The sequence below is a fragment of the Papaver somniferum genome, chromosome 7, assembly GCF_003573695.1.
Source record: "Papaver somniferum cultivar HN1 chromosome 7, ASM357369v1, whole genome shotgun sequence".
Lineage (NCBI taxonomy): Eukaryota > Viridiplantae > Streptophyta > Magnoliopsida > Ranunculales > Papaveraceae > Papaver > Papaver somniferum.
In genome coordinates this window covers 138,329,756-138,338,542 of record NC_039364.1, presented here as the reverse complement: position 1 = coordinate 138,338,542, position 8,787 = coordinate 138,329,756, and the positions used below count along the sequence as shown (strand labels likewise).

Genomic DNA, 8,787 nt, shown 5'->3' with positions numbered 1-8,787 from the left:
TTAAAGAACATGAGGTCATATAATGCATAAAATAAATACTAAACTTGTTAACGATCTTTTACCCAAATTATCTTTAGCCCAATAAATGAGTCACTAAATTATACATATGAAGCGATATTTATAATAGTTGAATGCTTAGTACAAAATTAGACTTAAAGGAGAATAAATTCGCCTATGAATAAGAAACTTATTATTAATATCAAAATCTAAAGACTATTAAGACATATTAAAATTTTATGCAAACTCAAAATTTAAATCATATTAAGTTACCAACGCCAATATTTAACAAGATATAGTATACAGGTTCAATATGAATAAATAAAATCTATTATATCAATCTTACGTGAATATAAAATTATATTTAGAAGATTAAGGCTCAGTGCATCAACTGGACTATCAACTTAAGAAAAATGAGAATGATAACACAATTGATGATAGTATTTGACTAATTAAGCTGGTAGCAAATTTATAATAGATAATATTTGAAAATTTTATATATATGGTATCACACCAAAGTTAAAATATCAGATATTATAAATTGACGTGAAATAAAACAAATAAATAATAATAAAAATAAAAATAAAAGAAAATAAATTTGAAGACTAAAGTACTTAAAATGATGTAAACTATTTATATATTTTATGAAATAAATGTATCAGACTTACACCAGTTAAAATAAAAGTTTAGAGACTAATTAATCTTAATAAATTAATACTTAGTTAATCCAGCACTGGGGAATAGTGAGGATGGTAATTCTGATGTGTTTGGGTGATACTTGTTACGTAGGTAGGCATTGTCAGGCGTCGCGAACCTAGAAACTACATTCTTGTATCACTAGGCATTGAAGGGAGACTTGCTTCTATTAATGAACTGATAGATCCCAAATTTTACTTAGAGTTTTATTATAGAGTATCTTCTCTCGTAATTAGAACCAGTAACTTATCGAAATAGAAACTAATCTATTGAACCTAGAGCCACAAATTTTAGTAGTAGAAAGCCATAAAGGTTTGTGCCTTGTTTTTTGTTGTTTGCGCTTAGTTGAGAGATAGTAGTTCTCTATAAGGTGGGAAGTTTTTTTTTGAAGATTAGATGTATGGTTTGATTTTCGAGGACGAAAATGAATAAGGTGAGGAGATTTTAAAGACCCTCAAGCTCGTCAACCCTATTAGACCAATCAAAAGACGTTTTAGCCGATAATAACTCGATTAGTTTAACACGAACGTTAATGAATAGAAATTAATCTAACAACGATTTAGATACAAAACTAATACTGCTGGATATATCTCGAAAAGTTATGTGAAATGGGCTACTCGAACGTGTTATTCGGATACTAGACGAAAAAGATATTACTGGATTAGTACGAAGGGTAAAATTGTCATTTTAGAGATAAACCGCCTGGCTGCCCATATCTTTTGGATGGGTGCCTTTATCAATTTGGACGGCCTTATCTCAAGCGAGATGATTAACTCGTTCTCATTTTCTTTCTTCTTCTTCTTTCTTCTTTTCTCTTCTTCTTCTTCTGTTCATCGCCTCTAGCGATTCTGAGGCCGTGAAATCGAAAGGAAATTTAGGGGAAACATTAGGGTTTGATTGTTGGTCATGATGTTGAAGTTGGTTTAGCTTTGAATGAAGAAGAAATGATGCATTGATGAGAATCAGAAGTTAGGGTTTCTGCGATTTGGAATTGGTTGAAGATTTAGGAGAAGCTGAGGATGGAATTAAGTAATAATTGAGGGGTTCTTATCGAATTGATGAAGTGAAGCTAATCTGAGGGTGAATCGAAGAAATTATAGTTTCTGGAGTTGGTTGGAGTTGTGTAAAATTGAAGTTGGGATTGAAACAAGAGAAGGAAGATCAAGGATGTTTTGTTGTTTAATTGAAGTTCTGAAGTTGATTTGATAAAGAATTCAAGGTTAGGGTTTTCTCTGGAGTTGGTGATTGAGTATGAAATTGAATAATTGAGGATTGGTTTTAAGAGTATAACATGAAGAAGAAGATGGTGATACTAGTTTGAGGATTCAATTTCAGAGACGAGTATGAATTAGGGTTTTTGAGAATTGAAGATGGTGATGAAGGTTGCTGGGTTGTGGATAGTTTTGAGATGATTGCTCAATTGGGTTAAGGGAAGGAGGAATCTGATTTCAATTTGCAGGAGTGGAAATATTGGAGGTAACTGTTCTTCTTAGATAACTTAGTAATGTTATTTGATTTTCATTTCTGAGTTTATAAGTTTGTTAGTTGGATTAAGAATTAAGGTGATACAAGAGTTGGGGTTGTTTTTGAATGAGTAATTGAGATGCGTGGCAGGGAAGTAGATTTAGTGATCTGAAGTAAAGATCATGAATGTGTTGCTGGTATTTTTACATAGAAATATAACTGCTAGTGTTGTATTCACTGGTGCAGGGATAGCTGGAGTTGCAATTGTTGGAGTTTTGGGTGTTTGAATTACAAGGCATGGGTTTATGTTTAGATGAAACAAGAATTACTCATAGTATTGGATAGATGTGAATTACAGAGAAGAGGAGGAAATGAATGTTAATGTGGAATTATTGAATGGATCAAAGTCATTTGATAAGTAATGAAGTTTGTATACGTCTGTGATGTGAAGGTTTTGTATTGCAGCTGCTGATGGTGCTGTTGTCTTGAGGAATTTTGATAGAAGATGGAATTGGATTCTATTGGGACTGGGTATGGTCTCAGTTGAGGTTATAAATGATATGAAGTATGTTTGAATTGAATGAGAATAATAATTCTGCTGAAGGTTATGTCTGGATTGAAATGAGTGTATTAACAGAATGTGAGTGCAGTTTGGGTTGATCTGCAAGTGGTAGTGGTGTACGGAATTAAGGGTTAGGGTAGATGTAGGGTTATTGATGGTCTCGGTGGAGGCTTGCTTCTGCTACCTGAAGGTAAGCTGAATTTGTAATTGTAATTGTATTATAAAGCTGTTGTTAATAAATGAATTGTACTTTGGCTTGTGTCCAGCCAGTAGTTGTGTTAGTAGCAGTCAGTTATGAAGCAGAGTGTTTGGCCTTTGCAAGGGCCTTGATTTATATAACCTGAATTAAGTCTTGTGGACTGAGTCGACTCACCAATTTTCCCTGACCTGACCTGAGTTGGACCCTTGACCCGATTTGACTCAAGTTGATCTAGAATTGAGTAGTTTGACCAGACTAGACTTGACCTTTGACCTGGACTTAGACATTGACTGTTAGTTGACACCTTCTGACCAAACGCTGACCGTTTGGATTAATGGACTTGTTAAGTGGACTTGGGCTTATGACTAGTTACTTTATATTGATGAATTGGACTTTTCGGGTCCGAATTAGTCTTTGGTTTCTTCTACAAAGTTGTAGATATTCGTAAGACTTAGCCAATGAACTATAGAAACAATCTAATTGAATTAATAAACCTTAGATATGCTAAAGATAGATAATAAAAGGTGTAAAACCATTAGATAAACTTATATGATTCTTGTGTGAGCCATTTTGGCTAAATTCTTAGACCTCTTGTGTGATTAACAATTAGTCTTTATTAACAACGATCGATTCAAAGGATGAACCAGTGGATCGTGGATCTCGTGGTAGGCGTGGCTTGTCATTAAAAGAGGTGGGAATACATTTAACTCTTTTGTAACCATTGTTGCTTCTTTTACAAAAGTTTATGCTTAACAAACTCATGCATTGTCTGTTATTTTAATTGCATTATAATAATTCTGTTGATTCTGTTAATCTTTCCATGGTTTGGAAAGGACTTGTAATATTTGTTTGTCATATGAGTTGTTATGGGAAATAAGAATTTCCACTTGTGGTATATAGGATAAGTTCCTTCGCATTTATACCTACTTACTTTCTGCTTTTATGCTATGGCTAGTGCGATACACCACAATATTATTATCTAGGTGTGTAACTGGTTGACACCATATTATACATTGTTTGAAGAAGGAGTTTGTCCATATATATGTTTGTTTATTTCAATGACTTGGTCACTTTTTAATGTTTGGGAAAACATTATTGTTTTCCAAATCTTTCCCCTGATTACTTGAATTTTAAATGTTATTCCGACCGGGCACCCTTTTAAGGATGATGTGCTCACTCTTTCCCACTTTCAGTTTCAGAGACAGATCAGAGTTGCGCATCGAAAGCTTCAAAGGTTGATTTCGTTAGTTGGTTAACTTTGGTTATGTTTATTATGTTGTATATTCTATTTGTAAACCAAGTGACTATTGTATATGTATTATTTGAGGGGAGTTCTTGTATATATGTATATTTCAGAGTGAGGCTAGTTTTTGGGTTAAATTTTGTAGAATATTTCTTAATTGAATGCTTAAGTATATGGTTTAGATTCTTAGTGCCTCTTTATTTAGTTAATCTCTTGGATTAGTTAGCTTCTATCTTTGGGGGCGCTACAGTTATCTTGGTAACAAAGCATTCAATATTCTTTCAACCGTCAGATCGAACTTAGCTTGTTATACACAAATGAAATGTAACTTCATTTAGGTTTGAGTAACCGTACCTAAACGTGTACACTTAGTTGGTTCAACAATAGTTAGCCATATGAGCACTTTCATATCAACCTTATTCATCTTCACCGCAATTAGTTCAAATGACCTAAATGAACTAGTTAGAGAGTTTTTCAATTGCTTAGATCTCATACAAGTATACAAGACACAATCGAAGAAAAATCGTTTTGATTCACTCGAATCGATTCATGAACATTATAGCCATGGTTTGCAAAGATTGCATTCCTTATTATATAAATGTTTTAGTGCATGAACAAACCGATTTTAGAAAGTAACCTACCTAAGTATGCGAACATGTACGTGTACTTAAGTAACCGGATTGAGTTTGTTTTCACTTCCAAACTCCAGCATAAATTCACGGACGTGAACTTTTCGCCAGTACATGTATGGGTACGCATACTTTGGGTTCCCGGTTTTGGACTTTTACACAAATGTGAAAAACACACTATGATTATATCCAAAGATGGTTACATGTTCTAAACTCTCATTTCAATCATTGAAACATTCTTAGAGGATGTTATATAGTTGTTATTTACAAACTAATTTTCATCAGAGCGATTTTCAAATTATTGAAATAATCAACATGACTTTCGTCACGAGTAAATATGAACTTGGACAAAGAGAAAGCTTACCAACACATATTTCGAGAAATTGATAAGCGAGATAATTTCGTCTCGAAATAGCAAATGCGTATAATCGAATTCTATATAGCAATACGACTTTTTTCTCAATATATGAGATAGAGTAGATAAACTTAAGAGTGATAGATAAGTTCAAGTCTCCACATACCTTTTTTTCAATGAAGTTCCACCAGTTCCTTGAGTAGTTCTTCGTATTTGCATGATGAACGTCGTGGAGTCTAAATCTCAACTACACTTTCTATCCTAGTCCGAGACTTAGCAATAAGTAGATTAGAAATCAAGACTTATAGTTTTGGCAACTAAACTTGACAAACAAGCTTGAGCTAACAACGCTTGCGAGGTCGACCGAGCAGTGCTCTAACATAGAACACTAGAGAAAATAACTCGGTCTAAACAGTATGTGAAACAGGGTTCTAAGAATTCCATTCAAGAAAGTTACGATGGACAGATTATTGTTCACCCCATCACAATTTAAATGTGTTGGCTGTGTATCTTGTCTCATGTGCCTGGTTCAAAAGAGACAAGGGTTTACACACTTCAGTCTTTAGGAAAAGAGAAAAGTTCTTTTTGGTCATTCCTTCTAGTCTTGTCTTCGTTTTTTTTTTGGAATTCTTCCATCTTTTCATTTCTAATTGATATTGAAAAGGGTTTACTCTGTTTGAATAATAAAAGAGGGTTAATATCGACAATTCTGTCTTCTTTAGGGTTGTGAGTTGTGCGTACGAGAACTTGTTAGTGCATAAAGGTTCCGTAACCCTACGTTCCTTTTTCCTTCCCTCAAAAACTTCTTTATCACAAGACTGCTAGTTGAGTTTGATTTGTGAATTCCTCTCATAATCTCATATTGGTATGAAAAATCCAAGCATTATGTATTCTAATGGAAAAGTTGTTACTATGATTGTTAAGCTATCAATCATGAAGGAAAAAGATAAATCTCCTGTACCTTCAACTTTGAAAAGAAAAAAGAGGAATGTGAAAAAACCAAGAGATGTTCCGTCTAATCAACAGAATTTCTCTGGGGTTCTTGAAGAGTTGAAGGAAACAAGAAAGGAGATTCGGGAAATAAAGTCTATTGTTTTTAGAAGGCCCTGGTTCGGCATCAGTCTAAATGGTTTGTTGGAATCAACTCATTTCTTCATGAACCTTATGTTTCTATGGCTGTTGACAACAAGGAGTTCGGGGATGATAAAGAATTTCTTAGAGGCCTTAATGTCTAGGAAACTTCTTATGAGAATTTATTCTTGTGTTTTAAAAAGGATAACTAGGGTTTGGAATAGCCATTATTGTGAGTACACATAGCTATTTCCAATGATTTTCATCTTGCAATGCTTTTAGATTTATTTACTTAAATTCTAAAGTTTATTTGGAAGATGATTTTGCAGTATATTAATCTTTATGGTGTAGATGGTGGATTTTCAACAAGGGTTAAAATCATAAAATCATAATCGTAATGCTCCTGATCCAGCAATCAGCTGAGTATTGAGGCTCATGTCTCTCGTGGAAAGCATGAAAGATCATGCCGCAAAATTTCTGACTGAGAATGCTGTCTCTGAGAGTATATGTAGATGTGTAGTCTCTCAGCTGAGGCAACGACACATCTCATGAATACTGAGCAATTTCAGTAATTATTTCTATTATAATCGAAAGATTGGACGGCTCTGATCGAATATTATATAGGGGTAAGAAGGTTGTCGTTCACTCGGACTTTGTTGAATTGATTCTAGGCTTAAATATAAAAATATTAAAAATAAGAAATTATATACAAAATATGTCACGGGATGAAGAATTTACTGGGACTCGGGATTCCACTGCTTTTCATGTTCATGGGGTTCATAAATTAATCCTAGACATTTATAGCTCAAAACAAAAGAAACAATAACTCTATTCTTTGCCAAAGTAGATTTCATAAAATATTAGTTGTAAGTTGTGAGCAAGACGCATCAAAAGTAATTCAAACCAAGCATGCGACATCAAACAAAATAACAAATAATTAATAAAAATCATAAAACAATTAAATTCTATGCAAATATTTATAAAAGAATTATTTTAATTACCACATGAACGAAACACAGCCTCCTCCATCGTCCCAGTGATGGGTCTAGTTCCTCATTATTATAAAGAAAACTAAATAGAAGAAAATTGTGAAACTGGCTACCGGCTCACCGACTCTCCAATAACTCCCCTGGTTTCCTGTTCTCGACATCAATATATAGATTTCAACAAAATATAATCTTCCTCTTTTAATTCTCTTCCACATATCATGTCCAACGGGAGTGTGCCACTTGTCTAAGAATACACAATATCATTTAATAAAGACTCGCCACATGTCCGACTACTTGATTTTATTTTCATGGGAAAGAAAATATTATATGAGCACATACTGATCTTATGCTCAAAATCAATCTTCTTTAGTTGCAAAAGATATTTAATCTCCTTTCTTCCTCCACCATGTTGACATACCTCGTACATTAATTATTGAGTAGGATTTTTCATTTTACGTGATACTTCCTAAATCCTTCGAGAACTAATCACCAAGTCCTTCATCCTAAAATCCACGAGACCAAAATGCCCGAGCATGTTAATTTCTTAAACCAACTTCATCCCATCATCTCCTTCACTAACTTAAATTGGGCCTATCCCATTTAGATCCAAAAGTATCCATGACCCATGTACTCCGTAGTCCATATTTTCTTCTTGGAATCCTAGGTTTAACCGATTTTCTTGGAAGAGCCCATTTTATTCATTTACCTACAAAAACACAATAAATACCAAAATAAGCACCAACAATATATATTTTGGGTAGTAAATATGTAAGAATTAATCGCTCATCACACCCCCAAACTTATATTTTGCTATTCCTCGAGCAAATTTATTCTAGAAAATAAAAACTCACTAGGTGGCCCTAGTGACCGAGTTATAATCTAGGGAGGGTTTTCCCAGAGGTGTACCCACAAAACCTTTACTCCAGACCCTATCTATCTACGCAGAAACTTGAAAGGCACTAAAGAATCTCATTGGTTGGCATACAAACATTGACTATAGGAGGAAGTACCCTGATGCGAAATTCCAATTGTTGTACACAAGTTTGCACTCAACATACTATAATTCATATATAAGTGACAGAGCTCTACTCAGACAGTTTATAGACATCATAACCGGAGTCAACCAATCATATGGAAAAATTAAGAAGATGGATAAAGAGAAAAATAGATGGTTTAAAGTGAACGATGTTTCCCATATCTGTCTGAAGGCCTCTGCCAAGATGAACCTATCCTAATGGACTGAGATACCGATTTGACTGATATCAACACAACTGGAAAATACAAGGGAACCAGTGGTCGATAAACCTAACTCTAGGTCAACACAACTGGAAATACTAGGGCACCGGTGGTCGATTTTATTGAATTTATTTCGGTTGGTTTGATGGTCTGGTCTCAAATTTCTTTTATTTTTTTGGTATCTCAATCACTCTATTTCACCCTAGCAATGGTAACAACTTGAATCGTGTGCTCCACCAAATCACTTAATAAAAACAGAAGGATTAGGATTCAACGAGATATGGCGAAACTACCATGTTTTTTTTTTTTAAAATTCTAACACCTGAGCTCTGTGCTTTTATGAATA

General features: G+C 34.0%; 1 long non-coding RNA gene across 1 annotated transcript; it reads left to right on the top strand.

Annotated features, from left to right (window-relative positions):
* The first annotated feature begins 1,506 nt into the window (after positions 1-1,506).
* LOC113298560 lies at positions 1,507-2,996 on the top strand. The gene is made up of 2 exons (XR_003334246.1): positions 1,507-2,169; positions 2,404-2,996. It is a non-coding gene; the product is annotated as an uncharacterized LOC113298560 (long non-coding RNA).
* The last annotated feature ends 5,791 nt before the right edge of the window (positions 2,997-8,787 follow it).